Raw genomic sequence first — 17,095 nt, 5'->3', positions numbered from 1 at the left:
CATCTACATTGGGTATCTTCCAGGGAATCTAAAGCCCTCCAATTCCAGGGACACAAACGGCAGCAACTCAGAGACTTAAGTATCACCTTCCTTTGTCCTACTAATTTTATTGTCATTGTCATTTTTATTGGTATGTCATTTCAGTTATTATTTTAATTATTTATATATTTCATTAAATTTGTAATATCCAATTGATCCGTTTCTAGTGCTCCACCACCTTTTTTCTTTATCTTATTCATTAGAGGGTTAACACCTCTCAAGCAGGAGCAGCTTAGTAACACACCCCACAGGGCGCCTATTCCTACTCTGAGTATCCCATCTCGAGTACACCCATTTTTTCGCGCTCCTGTTTTCAGCCCCTTTCCAATCGCTGGTCGCAGGAGCTTGCTCCTGCGACCAGCTAATTACCTCTGCGGCACCGCCAGCAGAGGTTCCTTCTCATCAGCGACCATCTCTGGTCGCTGATGAAAAGGAGACACTGGGCAATATATTGCTCAGCCATATATTGCTAGCAATATATGGCTGAGCAATATATCTCCCCCGTGTGTACGGGGCTTTAAGGGTTTATCTACCACAACAGATTGGGATAAGCACAAATTAGGAAGTCTATACAGACAATAAGCTATGCACCCCGATCACTGTCTATTTACAGTAGATACATGCAAAGGTATTTACATCTATCAATCTAGAGCTGTGTATTTCTTTAAACTGCTACTAAGCGTTATACATTCCACCACTGAGTAACTGGTTACTATTGTTGCAATAAAGTAACAATTCTATCACTGAAAGAGATTGCAAATTTCTAACATACTATTGTGCCATTGTAAAGAGCAAGAAACTAGGGGATTCCTCCAGATTGCAACCACTTATTGTGGGCCAATCGAGAGGTAGCAGAAGTATTCACATTTAGCAATCTAGAACTGTGTAACTCTTTAATCTGATACTAAGCGTTATACATTCCACCACTGAGTAACTGGTTACTGCTGTTGCAATAAAGTAACAATTCTATCACTGAAAGAGATTGTAGATTTCTGACATACTATTGTGCCATTGTAAAGAGCAAGATATTGGGGGACTCCTCCAAATTGCAACCACTCATTCTGGGCCAATCGAGAGGTAGCATTTGAAGGGATCAGAGATTTTATGCACACCTCTGCATACTGACCAATGAAAGGTCAACTAAATTGAACACAGCAGTCTCCACAAGAACAGGGAATAAAACCCTTAAAATTCTTCAATTTGCCTCTAACGAGCCCAAGTTAGAATAAGCCCAAAGGCTCCCTAGGAACACATCACAACCTAATTGGTCCCATCAGGGCAGGCTCTACCATTAGGCAGCTTTAGGCAGCTGCCTAGGGCGCCGGGATCTGGGGGGCGCCATCAAGTCTGCCTATCAAAAAAAATCAAGGATATCTATGAGGATCCTTGTTGTACTTAATGCAGGTGGCATCTGTGGAACTTCTAAGACCTCACCTCCATACTTTCCCTTGAGGCATACTTCCCTACATTGCTGCCCCCTCTTCCCTGTACTCTGTTGTGGGTGGTAAAGTGGAGGGTTCTGGGGGCCTCCAGGGAAAGCAGATGATTTGCCCACCTTCCCATGGGGCTGGGAGAACCACACGGTTTTTGGAAGCCTCCCAGCCATTCCAGAATGTTAGGCAAGTACGCCTTAAGGGGTTGGAAAGTGGTTATTGGTGGCAGCATGGGGGGGCGCAGTGGGTTGAAGTTTTGCCTAGGGTGCTGAAAAGCCTTACACCGGCCCTGGGTCCCATTGTGGAACCAACTTAACCCAAACCCAAATCCCCAGCGCATAGCATATATCAGGGTTGCCGACTTTCTTATTCTCCTCTCCGGGAGAAGCCCGGAGAGGAGAGTTTCAGTTGCCGCTCAGGGGGCGGGGCTTAAGCGTGACATCACTAAGCCCCGCCCCATGCTGGTAAACCAGCGAATTCAGGGATCTACGTTAAGGGGGCGGGGCTAAAATGACGCAATTGTGCCATTTTAGCTCCGCCCCCTCCTCTGAGACCTGAGAATTGCGGCATTTTAATGTCGCGATCCGGGGGTCAGCAGGGGTCCCCCCTGAATCCGGGAGGGTTGCCCACCCTTCCGGGGGGCCGGGAGGGGGACCCGATTTTCGGGAGACTCCCGGAAATTCCGGGAGGGTCGGCAACCCTGGCATATATCTTAAACAGCTCACTGCAAGACTGGTGTTAGACTTTGGGACACAGGCCAATTCGTCCAAAAGAACCCCTTTTTCTTAAAAATACTATGAATAAAAGTTAATTTGTATCATAATATCATCATGTCATACGAGTGCCCCCCAAAAAGAGTCCTCTTTTCTCTCCCAATTGCCCACGTATGCATGTATGCCTTGCTCCTCCCCCTGGTGTTGCGTGTCATGTGATTTATTGTGAAATGACCTTTCTCCCACTATGATTTGGTAACTACAACAATGTTTTTCTTACGTCCACTAATTATAATATTTCGCAATAATGTGTAACAAACAGCGCAGCTTCATTTGCCAGTCTTAAAGATGGCCGATTATGTCATGGCCGCTCTGGCCCTTGCACAGCTCTATGGTTGCCGTGTATTTTAAGCGCAGCTCCGGCCCTACCCCCATCCTCTTTGTGCTGTTCTGAGCTGCAGGTAGGATGTGCTGGGCCGGGCTGAGCTTTACACGCTGCTATAATGTAGGGTCTGCGGGCCGGGCACTGAGCTGCGGGCGGCGGCGGCGGCGGCTGCTGCACTGATTTCCCCCGGCAGCTTGTGCTTATTGCACGGTGTAGCTGTGGATACTCAGGCGGCACAAGCTGTAAGGGGTTTAATGCAGACCGCACTGGCTGCAGCGCCCCACCACGTGCTGCAGCTGCGCCCTGCTTCTGTTTCCCTTAGGAAATATTGGGGGACTGTATATAACCTTTCTATCTAAGCTAGTTGTGTGATCGACGTATTTATTGTCAAGAAGACATACGGTTTGGGGTGTCCGCAGTGCTATTTTTCAGCAGGAACTTGGGTACAACAAATTTGCCCCTCAGTTCCTAAATCTCTAATTAGATCTGACATCATGAGGAACTTGGTTCCTGAAACTGTTCTGGACCAAAATGTACTTTCTATAAGTTTTTTTTTTTAAAGTATGCTGTGAATGCCTTGGTTTCTAAATATTATCTACCTTTCCCCAAGACCGGGAGTTCCTGGACCTATTTTTTCCCTCTTTGTAGAACCAGTACCCCACCTTCATTGCCCTGTGTTAATGACATTACAGCTGTGTATAGTGTTCAATACACCTCAGCAGGACAATAGTCCCCATATTTATATGTAGTACACTAGTAAGTCTTAAGCTTGTTGTTTTTTATATTTTACAGTTCCATTTAAACTATGTTGCTAGTGTAAAATGTGATCTGACTGGCTTTTTTATCTTGTAGTAATTACCAGACAAGCCAGAACCTGATCTAGTGCCATCCCTATTGTGACCTGGAAGATGGATCTTTCATTACCTGATGCTTGTGTAACTGGTATTAAAGCCAGCACAGTCCAAAATAGGTGAGTGATCATTGTTCTTACATTTGTAGTACCCAGGGGCGGACTCCAGGCCCAGAACTTGCGTTGACAAAATATAATTTGTTATAAACAAAGTTCACATGTTACTTGAATCAATGTGTAGTGTTGCCGGTGCTGCAAATACAGGTGTTAAGGAAAGGGGGCCCTGCCTTTTCTTAGTCCCGGACCCCACAATTTTTGAGTACAGCCCTGGCACCCTCTTCCCATACTTTTAAGATGACTTGCGTTCTGAAACAGTCTACAACCTACATATGTTGAGATTGAGTTTATATATTGGCCAATACCTTGGAATACACACCTGGATAGCCTCCAACCCGATCTACTAAATATTGGGTTGGCAGTCTAATGCTGTGTACACACGGTACAATCAAGCATGAGATTTTGACTATATAGTCAAAATCGCATGCAGATCGCACCAGGTTTTTTACCTTGCGATCCCGATGCGCGCTCCCGTGATGACACAAATCGAAACCCAGATAGACAGGGCAGCAATGACTATATAGTGCAGATTGTATGTAAAAAGTACAGAGATAGCAAAGATTGTATAGCACTCTCATCTTACAGTGTAAAGATGGTTAGATTTGGCTTCCGATGTTCCCGATATAGTGAACATCGGAAGCCATATTGCATGGTTTTTTTTTACGGCTTGCGCGCTCCCGTGTGAGCGCAAATCGTCAGGTAAGACTATATAGTGTAAATTGTGCCCCTCTAGCATGCCTGTGAGATGCGAGTCCCGATGCGATCTACTCGCATCTCACGGCAGGATATATAGTGTAAATTGTGCCCCTCTAGCATGCCTGTGAGATGCGAGTCCCGATGCGATCTACTCGCATCTCACGGCAGGATCTGCCGTGTGTACACACCATTAAGTCGAATAGTAAGGGAATCTCACCGCGTGTACACACCATTAGTGTTCTGGTAAGCTTTATGACCAATGCGGCTAAATGAGAAACAGATCTACTTTCTACTAAAGCTCTACAATGTAAGCTATGGTGATAGGGCAGCCAAGTGTCTGGTCATTATGTAAAAAAAATTCAATAGAGATTTGTCACATTTACGCAAAGATGAGGCAGACTGGACTTAGAAATCTTGAAGTTTTCTGGAAAATCTGCATTTCAGGTTTGAGGTGGCCTCCCCCTGTCCTGCTTTCCATGTAGTATAATTCTGTAATTCATCTAGAAACCTGGGAGGGGCAATAACTGTTGCTTTGGATGCTCTTGAACATACCACGCTACTGCACTGTCACAGTGATGATTTCTATATGCCGTTTACCCATCATATTGATGATGTGCTGACAGACAATAAATCTGATGTGCTATGTGTCAGGTGTGACTTGTATCCAAGTGGATTGTGGGCCTTTGGTCACTCCTGGTAAGTAATGGGACAGAACCCAGTCTTTAGCCATATGTAAAATTTAAAAACGTTTGGCTGTGGTAGATGTATTAGTATTGAATGCTTTGAGTGCCACCAACTGAGATGATCAAAATATCTGATGAAAATGCCAGCATTGCTCACGTTTATTTATATAAATTCAAATGTTGTGAAATAAGATTATATTTCATATATAAGGTCAAGGTCATTGTGATGAATACAAATGTTTGGCAATTTTCTTACCTATTTTGACAAATTCACTTGGCATTCAAAGGGTTAAAACCACTTTCACACTGCACTTATAACCCAGCTTATTACTGAGTTGACCAGGGTTGAGATGTGTGAATTCCTAACTGTTTATTCCAATGTCTGTACCTGTCCTGCTGAGCAGTGACCTACATGCTTATTAAACAAGTAACTGCTATATTCCCCTTTCTGTTTTCAGATGTGGACAGTGCTTTGTGTTATATGTGGCCATCTCTGGGTGACTGCGTCTTGGCTGTAAGTTGCAGGTACGTGAGCGCTATATATTTTGTCACTGACCCCCACTCCAGTTTAATAGTGGCCAATGTACACTTAAGGCTGATCATTATACCCCTTTCTGGTCGCAGTGCTGGGTCAGACTCGGGATCACAATCCTGGCACTGACCCAGGTTTGGCACTTTCACTCTAAACCTGGGTTTAACCCAGAAGGTCGACATGCCAGGTTGCTTGACCTAGGTTCTAGTGCTTTTACACTCAACCTCTACCCTGGTTGATACGCCATCAACCTGGCGATAACCTGAGGATGCTAGTGATCCTTCTAGGGAAGCTCTGGGCTTCCCGTGGAGACAGACAGCAGGGTGCTGCTAGTGTGGCAGGGCACATTTGGTCTCTAAAAATAAGGTGGTGCCCTGCTGAAACAGTCTAGTGTGGACACTATATGCAGTGTGAAACAGGTATTACTTGCATAGCAGCCTTCTGTGGACCCAAAGCAAAAGTGCTGGTGTACGTCCCATCCAAGTAGACAAACTGTTAATATGGTCTCTACACACGCACATGCTTCACGTTTGAGCAACTTGGCAGATTCACTATATTGCTGGTAATGATGATTTATTGCCGTTTACCCATCAGATTGACTGTGGTGACACTCTCATATAAACTGATGCCAGCATATTTCTAGAGGTCAATCTATTTCTGTTCATCTGAACGGGCTTTCAGTTGAAATGAACATGTGTTATTGGAGCTACATTTTGGTCAGTACTGTTACCTACAATGCCATCCATCCTGGGTTTGTGGATCCTGAGACAGAAGCATCTTTAACCTTTGATCAAACAGGCTTCCCCCTAGCCATTAGCATTACATTATGTAAATGTATATCTGGCCATACAATTACATGATTTTGCAGTCACACTATTCTGATGCTTTGGGCTGAGGAATTGGTTGAAAAAAAATGGTAAACTGCATGTGTTTTAGATCCTGTGCGCATCCTATCAGTCCCTAGACCATAAGTGCTGCACTATAGATCTACTGGAACTGGTAGTCCTTGCTGATGGCGGGGACCGTTGGCTAACTATCGGCTCCCTCATCTGTACATGCAGAGGGGCTTAACTACATGTGGCTGTGTGAATAATCAGAGGCGTAGACAATGGGCCATATAATAATCTCCCAGAAGATGCTCATATTACCTAATGTGTATAACATAGCAAGCACATGTAATAAATGTGTACATTTGTGTTTTCTACAGGATTGTCCTATGAAGGCATGTGAGGCCTTGGGTGTTCTCCTTGTGAGATGACATGCAGAAGTCTTCTGCTAAGGCTTGTTATCATGTGAGAATTGGCAGCAGTATGGTGAGTACTGAGATGTGCTGTATATCAGACACAAGTACAGGCTGCACACCTAGAATATGTTTTCTGTTGCAGCTCAGTCTGTAGAGGTGACACCCTGCATAGCTATTTATGTAGTGAACACTTATTGTTCTGTCATGCTGCATTCAGACATGAGATTCAGGTCTTACAAGCCAGTCGAGTGCTGGGTCTCTACTCCTTGGCCCTGGTCATGAGCAGGATCATGGACCCAGGACTTGGCCCAGGTTGCTTGCATTTTCCACATGCAGAAATCATGGGTTAATGTGAGTTGTGCCTAAACTTGGGATATAGCTGCATGTGCAAAAGGGGCCTAAGAATATTTAGTCACTCACACTAGTCCTCGCCCCCAGCGGCACTTGCAAGCTGTATTCCATACCACACGGACACACTAGGTTTACTGCTGACAGCCATTAACCTACCAGTAGGTCTCCTTTGTGAAGGGAAAACCATACAAATGCCTAACAAAGGTAACAGACTAGATACCGGAACATACAACCATAAGAGGCAGTGTATCCTCGTGAGTGATTAAATCGGACACAGGCAGTGCTGTAGCCAGATGGGGTCTAGCCTAAAGGGAAAGGTAACTATAATTAAAATGTGAGTGAGAGAATCTGTCGGTACAATATATAAACTTATGCAGCTTTAATGGAGGCTGCACATGCCATTTCCATTCACTGCTATAATGGACAAGTCCTGTCCAACAAAGTTGTTAATACAACATCTAAAACACTAAAGATTTGTGTGCTTTGTAGTTTCCCACCAGTGAAGTGACTGATCACTCACATCCCTGACCAGCTATTTGGCTGTAGCAATTGGATACAATTAGAAAGATGCATCTTCACTGACTGTTTAGCACACCCAAGTACCGATCAGCTGACAGTATACATAACAGGGCTGAAGCCTGGCCCTCTTCCCCATGTCGTGTATGATTGACTCAAGCAGGGATAGGGAACAATCACCACTCCAGTTGTTGAACACATACCAGCATGCCATGCAGCAGGTTTTTAGCATGACCAAATCGCAAAAGCGTATCGGGGCATGCTGGAATGTGCAGTTCAACAGCTAGAGGGACAAAAGCTCTTCCTTGCCTAGAGCTTTCACTAGCAATTCTAGTTATCATCCGAATGTCTGATCTCCAGCTCCTCTCACTTGGCAGACTTCTGGATGCATAGTAGGGGGGTTTCCCAGTGTTTGGGAGCAACTGTGTTTTGTGTCACAACCAGATCTTTGTTCCCACTGCATTGGACAGAATTTATGTACCCAGCTTTTAGACTGACTGAATCTTCTCCAGTGTAAGGAATTAGAGATGCTCATTTGTCTACTGTACACAGGAGACTCAACCCTACAACTGATTATCAGTTAGGGAGGCTTTTAGAAAATGCTGTCCTCTAGCTGCCTGATTGCTAAGTTTATCTCTATACTCCCTGGAGTGATTGCTTTGGTTCCTGAGGACTGTTTGAGAACCTCTGCTCTAGGTGTCTGCCTGTAATTGATCTATAGACGGCTATTGATTCATTCTGCTCTACCAGACTCCATGATGATTCATCTTTGCCGTTTACCCATCTGAATGGTAAATGTTGATGCTTTAAATATCTGAGGAGGTCAATATGGTATCTGAGCTGTATACACTGGCTCATCATTTTCATGTATTGAATATTAATTTTGTTTTTCCCACTTCAGGGATTAATCTACTGATGAGAATCTGACAAATGAAGGGGTGACAAAGGTGTGCTCCTTGCACCAGAACACTGCCATGCTTGTGCACACAGCCAGTCTGCTTGGAGAGAAAGATGGTGGCAGTCATGGGAAGAGCACATCTGTAGGAGGATGTATGTTACGTGGCAGCTGCATGTGTTCATATGGCTGTATGAAAGGGAACCTTATAAACGTTTCCCTAACAATGTATTGCCATTAAACTGGATCTGTAATGTTACATGTTAAAGTCCTGTCATTCAGAATTCGCCAATTGATGATAAATCCTGCGGTGATTCATAGTTACTTATTTTTATATAAGATGGTAAATTCTGTATCTATATTTCAAAATGAAGATCAACATTAAAACTGTCAAGAAGTATCTGTATACTAGTTCTGTATATTTCCAAGCAATTTGCTTGTACACTTTATAATACCCCACTAATCATTTGCTTGAGTCCTAGGAAGACAATAGAAACCATTCATTGGGATAAAATCTGTCTCAAATGGATAAAGGTTTCATACAGACACATCAAAGCATTTCCAAATCTGAAATTATTGCTGTATTATACAGTGCTTTGATTGCAGATGCACCCCATGGCAATGTCTATGTGGGAAAGGAAGTGACAAAATAGTCCTGCATTACTTTGTCTGCATACATCAAAAGTAAAAAAAAATTCTTAGCCAATCTGTTTCCGTCTTAGAGCCCGTACACACTGGGTGACTCTGAGCTGAAATTAGCTCAGTGATGTCTTTTGAGCAGCTTTCAGCTCAAGTCTCCCAGTGTGTAAGGGCCAGCAATGAGCGACTGGATGGACAACTTTCCAAGTTTGTCTACCCTAGAGAAAATCGCTCAGTGTATGCACCTTAAATATCAGTGGCTCTATAGCTGCACTCACCAAGGTATCAATGAGGAAATGTACAAATGACAGGTGCAAAAATAAAAGCCACACTTTGAGTATAATAGAAGTAGTCTTTCAATGCTTGCATTAGACTTTTTCCATCCTTGTCCCTTTCCTTGTGGGTAGGAAAGTCTGATCCTTAAACTCCTGTCTGGGCAAAGGAACATGGATAATTCATATTACTAAGGTTTTCTACCTACTTTTAACGCTAGCTGGTTTGTCCAAACATATGGCAAATATTGAATGCAGTAAAGTGTTAAATTTAATTGGAAATCCCCTCTAATCCTTCAATAGCCTCAGTGGAAGCAATCTAAACTCTATAAATCCTATTGTACACATTCATTATTTATAAAAGTAATTGGCTGTGGTGCTGCATAGCCTTAAAGAATACATTGGTTTCATTAAAATGGTAATTGACTATGGTAACCACCAAAGGCATACTTGGATCTAGAGTCAGTCCCCTTCTGTCGGCACATTTTGACTCAAAACAGTAAAAAACCCATGTCTACTTTCCTGTATGTCGACCTTAAGTCATGTCTACTTAATGGTGTCGACTATCATTCTGGTGACCCAATGACCGTATCCCGTCACATAGAGTTGTACATGTATCAAAAGCACCCATTTTTGTACTTAGTCTTTTAATTTTCATTGTTTTGCTTACAACACTGCAGGTGTGATCCAGTAAAGAAACATCAAGCATATGCAGAAAAATTAAGACGGTGACTCTGTAATTCCTCTTACCACTGTCAGCCCGTATCGTTGGGGAGTGGAGTATCACTATAGTCTAGCTTCACGTAATTTATTTTATGACCAAGTAACACCTGTGTGATGTATTCTACATAATAAAAGGCTGATATTTACTATTTCCTTATCAGGGTCCATGGGTCCCACAGGGGACATCGGGGTTGTAGGCGGATCCAGGGGGTCCGAGGCACCAATCAGCGAAGCTCTTAAAGGTTTTACCCAGCACGCCCGGGCCCTCTCCCCTACAACCCCACCTCCAGGCTACTGCCGCCAGTTTTTAGTTGGTGCCTGCAGGAAGCAGACGCACCTGTAATCAGCAGGAATCACCTCTTTGAGGTGATTCCATAAGAAGCTTTTTATTTTTACTTTTAAATCTGCCGCTCCAGTGGCAGAAGCCGCTTTGCGGCAGAAGACGTTCCCCGCTGTCAGTGATTGACAGCGGAGTGAGCGTCTCCATCACTCCTCCCGGCGCCGACCTCCTCAGAACATCAAAGGCAGACGGGGGTGACGTCAGCGCCTAGCACCGCGGTAGCTGGCGTGGGCACTCGCTGCGGCTAGGGACCCCACTAGACCACCGGGGACAGAGCGGCAGGCTGGGCCTAGGGGGACCCATTTTATCATGGCTCTTATGCTCCGGTGGGGGAAGTCCAGCAAGGGGAGGTGGCGCTTGGCCTGCAGTCCCTCCCCCAGCTTTGGCGCCAATCTCCACGAGATCTGCCGTCCATTAGCTGAACCTGTTTGTGCCCGCCCCCCCTCTCTTGGACCAGCGCCATTACAGCTACACGCAGGTCTCCAGAGGTCGGGCACTTCTCTCTCCCCTGTGAAACCGGCTACAGGCTAAGTAGTACTTTTCACAGCCACCCTCATTCCCCCTTTGCTCCATAGAGTACTGTGGTTGATATTGGGTGTGTTAGTTCATCTATATTGCCTAATATAGTGTGTATGTGACTTTGTGCTAGTACTTTTTTTTTTTTTTCCTCTGTCAGTTTTTTTCTTAAACTGTCCACTATTTCTAAGTGAGGTTTTTACCTCAGAGGTCACATACTGTCAGTGGATCACTCTAGGTCCTCTTCTTCTGAGTTACCTACTGTGCACTGTTTCCCCCCCTATTGGTCTCATTATGTCCAAACGGGGGCGCAGCCAGACAGAATCTCCCTTGCTCTTGTCTTGCAAGAGCTGCGCTGCAGGTCTGTCTGAAATGGATGTCATCCAGGATGGGCTATGTGTCAATTGCTTTACACCTCCTGCCCAATCCCAGCCCTCGGGGGCCCCCCAACCACCATGGGCAGCCTTTCAACAGCTGTTGGGCACCCTGGTGGATCGTCTCCCTAATACTGTAGCACCCCCTGTAGTACAGCCCCCCCCCACCATGGGTGGATGCTCTGTCAACCACGGTGCAGACCTTGCAGCAGACTACGGCAGCTACGCAGAACATGCTGCACAACCCAGTAGATCCTTGATAAATCCGTTGCTACCGGTAACCAGGGATGGCTCTGATGACACAGACGATGGCGGGGATGACCCCGATAATGCAGACCCTGATAATGCGGATGACATCATACCTGTTGACGATCAGGATGACCCTATGCCTACTGATCCTCTCGCTTCTCAGGCTGAGACCCCTGACATAGCAGGCCTTATTTATGCTATCAGAGAGGTTCTTCTGTCAGATGCAGATGAACCTGAACCCACTGCTAAGACCAGGGACGTCTTTAAAAAGCAGAAGGTAGTTAAAGCCCAGTTCCCTCATTCTGATCATTTATCAGAAATCAGGAGAGATCAATGGGAGGCTTTGGGGAAGAGAGCCAATATATCTAAAAAGATGTTGGCTAGATACCCGCTCCCTCCAGAGGATTGTACTCCATGGGAAATCCCTCCCACAGTGGACGCGCACGTGTCCAGGCTGGTTAAACCGTCCGTGCTCCCGGTAGCCTCAGGGTCAGCCCTGAAGGACCAGACAGACAGGCGTCTGGAAAATGCTCTCAAGGCAGCATTTTCTTATGCAGGGGCAGTTCAGAGGCCTACCATTGCAGCTACTTGGGTGGCAAAGGCCATTTCACCTTGGTTACAAGTGATAGAAGATGAGTTAGCCCCAGTCGCATCTGAGGATGCAAGGCTGTGTATGCAACACATTAAACATGCAGCAACATATATTATGGATGCTATGTCGGACGCCGGCACTCTAGCTGCCAGAGCCTCCGCTAGTTCAGTGCTGGCACGCCGGATTATCTGGCTTCGGTCATGGAAGGCGGACCTAGAATCCAAAAGGACTCTGGAACTCTTACCCTTTAAAGGGGAAAACCTGTTTGGGGAGGAATTAAATAAAATTGTGGCCTCCTTGGCGTCAGCTAAGACAGCCTGCCTCCCTACGGCTCTACCTCAAAGGCCTAGGACCCAGTCATTTCGGCCCTTTCGCCCTCAAGGCAAGGCCAGAGGCCAGTCCTACACCAGACCCTCGCCCGCTCATAAGACTGGCAAACCCAAACCCAAGCAGCCTTGGGCCGCCAGACAGGCTCCTCCCAAGGCCGACAAGCCTTCCGCATGACGGGGCCAGCCTCCCACAGGCGGACCCCCAAGTGGGAGGCAGACTCCTGTACTTCGCTCACCAGTGGCTATCCACCACAAAGGATGCCTGGGTGAGGGAGGTAGTGTCGCAGGGGTACGCCATATCCTTCTCAAAGCCTCCCCCAAGAAGGTTCTTTTGCACAGGTCTCCCAAAAGACCCATGCAAAGCAGAACATATGAGGATCATCCTACAGACTTTACTTCGGTCGCGGGTCATTGTTCCCGTGCCGGGGCACCAGAGAGGCCTCGGCTTCTACTCAACCTTGTTTCTGGTGCCAAAACCAAATGGTACGTTCTGTCCCATTCTAAACCTCAAAGCTCTGAACAAGGTGGTAAAAGTCACAAAGTTCAGGATGGAGACCTTGAGGACCATCATCCTGGCCCTAGAGGAGGGGGATTTCATGGTCTCTCTAGATATCAGAGACGCATACCTCCACATCCCCATCCTTCCGGCCCACCAGAAGTATCTGCGTTTTGCTATTCGGAAGAGCCACTACCAGTTTCAGGCCCTCCCATTCGGACTAGCAACAGCGCCAAGGATTTTTACAAAAGTGATGGCTATAATGGCAGAGCTTCTACACAAGCAGGGAATCAGGGTCTTTCCCTACTTGGACGACCTGTTGATTGTAGCCAAGTCACCAGAGGTCCTAACATCTCACTTGCAGACAACGATCTCCATGTTACAGGCTCACGGGTGGCTCCTCAACTGGGAGAAATCTTCCATGATCCCCTCCCAGAGAATGTTGCATCTGGGAGCTCTACTGGACACCAGAGCCCTGAGACTGTTTCTCCCAAACGACAAGGCCAGGGACTTAATACAGAGAATCCAAACCTTTGCTCAGAGACCAAGAGTCTCGGTTCACTGGGCCATGAAAATATTGGGACGGATGGTGTCCACATTCGACATGGTCGAGTGGGCCCAGTTCCACTCCCGTCCACTCCAGGGTCTTGTCCTGGCAAAATGGGATGGCTTACCACAACACGTCAAGTCGACGTTTCTCTCTCTAACACAGGAGGTAAAGACTCACTCCTATGGTGGGAACAGATGGACCACCTAAACCAGGGGAGACTATTCTGGTTCAGGGAATGGATAGTACTAACCTCAGACGCCAGCCTGCGAGGCTGGGGGGCAGTAGTAGGATCCCGGTCCTTGCAAGGCGTGTGGACCGAACCAGAATCTCGCTTATCCATCAATGTTTTAGAGATTCGAGCAGCCTACAATGCCCTACTTCAGTCCCAGGATCTGTTACAGGGAAAACCTGTTCAGATCAGGTCGGACAACGCCACGGCGGTGGCATACATAAACCGCCAGGGAGGAACACGAAGTGTCGCCGCTCTCCGGGAGGTCTCCAGGATCCTCACCTGGTCGGAGGAACATCTCCTAGCCCTGTCGGCAGTCTTCATCCCAGGAGTCCTGAACTGGGAGGCGGACTTCCTGAGCCGAAAGGATATCCACCCGGGGGAGTGGTCCCTACACCCGGAGGTGTTTGTCAGTCTGACGCAAGTCTGGGGCACGCCAGACGTAGACCTCATGGCGTCCAGACACAACTTCAAGGTCCATTGCTTCGGAGCAAGGACCAGGGACCCTCAGGCCTACTTCACGGATGCCCTGTCCGTACCGTGGAAGTTTCACCTCCCATACGCGTTCCCTCCGATAAACATGATCCCCAGGGTGATCAGAAAGTTCAGGCAAGAAGGAGGAACCCTCCTTCTCATCGCGCCAGACTGGCCACGCAGACACTGGTACGTGGACCTACAACAACTGTCACACCAGCCCCCCTGGCCATTGCCTCTTCGTCAAGATCTGTTGAGTCAAGGGCCATGTCTTCATCCAGACCCTCAGCGCCTGTCTTTGACGGCATGGCTCTTGAAATTGCCTTATTAAAGAGCAAGGGTTTTTCAGACAAGGTGGCTAAGACGATGATCCAGGCTCGCAAGCCAGCATCTTCAAAGATATACTACCGGACTTGGCATTCCTTTTTCTCTTGGTGCAATTCTAATAAATATGATCCCAAGATTTTCAAAACAGCCAGGATATTGGCCTTCCTTCAAAATGGATTGGACCTAGGACTTAGACTGGCTTCTCTGAAGGTCCAAATCTCAGCCCTTTCAGTATGGTTTCAGAGAAAGATTGCATTCTTACCTGACATTCGCACATTCTTACAGGGAGTGGTACACATACAGACTCCCTTTGTCCCTCCCACGAATCCGTGGGACTTATCTTTAGTGCTTCAAGCTTTAACCAAACCACCGTTTGAACCACTATCATCAGTGGAGCTTAAATGGCTGACAGTCAAAACTGTCTTCCTCCTGGCCATTGCCTCCGCACGCAGAGTGTCGGACCTATCCGCACTATCGTGTAAATCACCCTTCCTGGTGTTCCACAGTGACAGGGCAGTGTTACGGACGAAGTCTTCCCACCTGCCCAAGGTTGTGACAAAATTCCATGTGAACCAGGAGATCGTGGTACCTGCATTCACCTCAGATGACCTCTCATCTGAAGAAAAGTTGCTTGATGTGGTCAGAGCTCTGACCATCTATATCGACCGCACTAAATCGGTCAGGAAATCAGATTCCCTTTTTGTGTTATATGGTTTTCACAAAAAGGGTTGGCCAGCGGGTAAACAAACCATTGCCCGCTGGATCCGCATGGCTATACAACAGGCATATCTTCTGTCTAACAGGCCCATTCCGGTTGCTATCAAGGCACACTCTACTAGAGCGGTTGGTCCTTCATGGGCAGCAAGCAGGGGTGCTTCTGCCGAACAGCGGTGCAAGGCTGCAACGTGGTCATCCGTCCAGACATTTATTAAGTTCTACGCCTTTGACACGTTCGCCTCCCAGGATGCCTCCTTCGGTCGTCGGGTTCTGCTAACACCTCAGACAAATTCCCTCCCTTAATTACGGCTTGTGACATCCCCGATGTCCCCTGTGGGACCCATGGACCCTGACAAGGAAAAGGAGAGTTATGGTAGACCTACCTTTGTTAACTCCCTTTCCTTGAAGTCCATGGGAACCACAGGGCGCCCACCCTTTTAAATTTGCCACTGAGGTTCACCTTTACGTGATGTTCTGATACTGTGACCCGTTCTGACCATTCTATATTCATGCTATGTATGTATGAGTTCTGGGCATATGTGTTCTCTGTCCTCTTCTCTTCTCCGCTTCCTGCTCTCGGCTTGTTACCAAATACTGGCGGCAGTAGCCTGGAGGCGGGGTTGTAGGGGAGAGGGCCCGGGCATGCTGGGTAAAACCTTTAAGAGCTTCGCTGATTGGTGCCTCGGACCCCCTGGATCCGCCTACAACCCCGATGTCCCCTGTGGTTCCCATGGACTTCAAGGAAAGGGAGTTAACAAAGGTAGGTCTACCATAACTCTCCTTATATTACCCTAATGCAGGGGTGGCCAAACCGGTTCTCGAGATCTACCAACGGTCCATGTTTCCAGATCACCTAGCTGGTGCACAGCTGTAGTCAATACTAACTATCACATTTTCAAACCTGCTGCATTCATTCCTACTATAGATCCACAGGTTGCCTGGAAAACATGCACCGTTGGTAGATCTTGAGGACAGGTTTGGCCACCCCTGCCCTAATGAATACACAGTTGCAGTGTTCTTACCACGCTTTAAATTACGGGCAGTCAAAACCCCGTCATCCAGCAGCTCTTAAGGTGCATACACACTATACTTTCCATTGAACCCAGTGTCCTGACGAAAGATCTAGCTACAGTTTATAGGCTTTATTTGAAAGCTATCCAAATTGAATTGCATGCACAGTTGACGAACACTCTTGATACTGGCGGGTATGCGCATCATCATTCGTCGTTCATCTGTCGTTAATATCTTTCGTCAACATCTTTTGTCCAGGACACTGAGTTTAAAGGAAATGTCTTTCAAAAAAATTGGTCAAAAACATTGTACAGTGTGTATGCACCTTTTCATTGCTGAGGGTTTTGAGCGAACAACAGGACGGTTGTTAGCCAGGCAACCTGGTCAACGTTATCCTGTTTCCGGCAGATATGGAAGCCGGATGTGACATCGGCTTAAGTGACATGGGTACTTGTGTATTTTGGCGGCGCCCATCGCATCGCATACCATAACACATACGATGGTATGCGATGCGACGCGATATCGTACTATAGTGCACGATGGCATACAATTTTGAAATTGTATGCCATTGTACATGGCATACGATGCCATACGATGAGATGCGATTAAACATTGTATAAGCACCCTAATGGGTGCTTATACAATGTTAAGCACCCAAATGGGTGCTTACAATGTTAAATGCACCCCCACGCCACCCCCCACTATAAATGTGAACCCGAAGCGTGGCGAGCGCAGCGAGCCCGCGAGGGGCGGCGGTACGCGTCCTACGACCTTTTCATACCCCCACTATCCACGTCGGCGTGG

General features: G+C 46.8%; 1 long non-coding RNA gene across 2 annotated transcripts; it reads left to right on the top strand.

The window, feature by feature from the left end:
* The first annotated feature begins 2,566 nt into the window (after nucleotides 1-2,566).
* On the top strand, nucleotides 2,567-9,011 carry LOC146080209 (uncharacterized). 2 transcript variants are annotated; one of them, XR_014474838.1, is made up of 5 exons: nucleotides 2,567-2,646; nucleotides 3,423-3,540; nucleotides 5,375-5,441; nucleotides 6,656-6,761; nucleotides 8,460-9,009. It is a non-coding gene; the product is annotated as an uncharacterized LOC146080209 (long non-coding RNA). The 2 variants fall into 2 exon arrangements; XR_014474839.1 differs by lacking the exon at nucleotides 2,567-2,646 and adding an exon at nucleotides 2,717-3,326 and having other exon boundaries at nucleotides 8,460-9,011.
* The last annotated feature ends 8,084 nt before the right edge of the window (nucleotides 9,012-17,095 follow it).

Source organism: Crinia signifera, chromosome 5 (genome assembly GCF_055691185.1).
Source record: "Crinia signifera chromosome 5, ASM5569118v1, whole genome shotgun sequence".
Taxonomy (NCBI): Eukaryota; Metazoa; Chordata; class Amphibia; order Anura; family Myobatrachidae; genus Crinia; species Crinia signifera.
The sequence above is the reverse complement of the archived record's forward strand: the minus strand, read 5'-3'. Positions and strand labels throughout refer to the sequence as shown.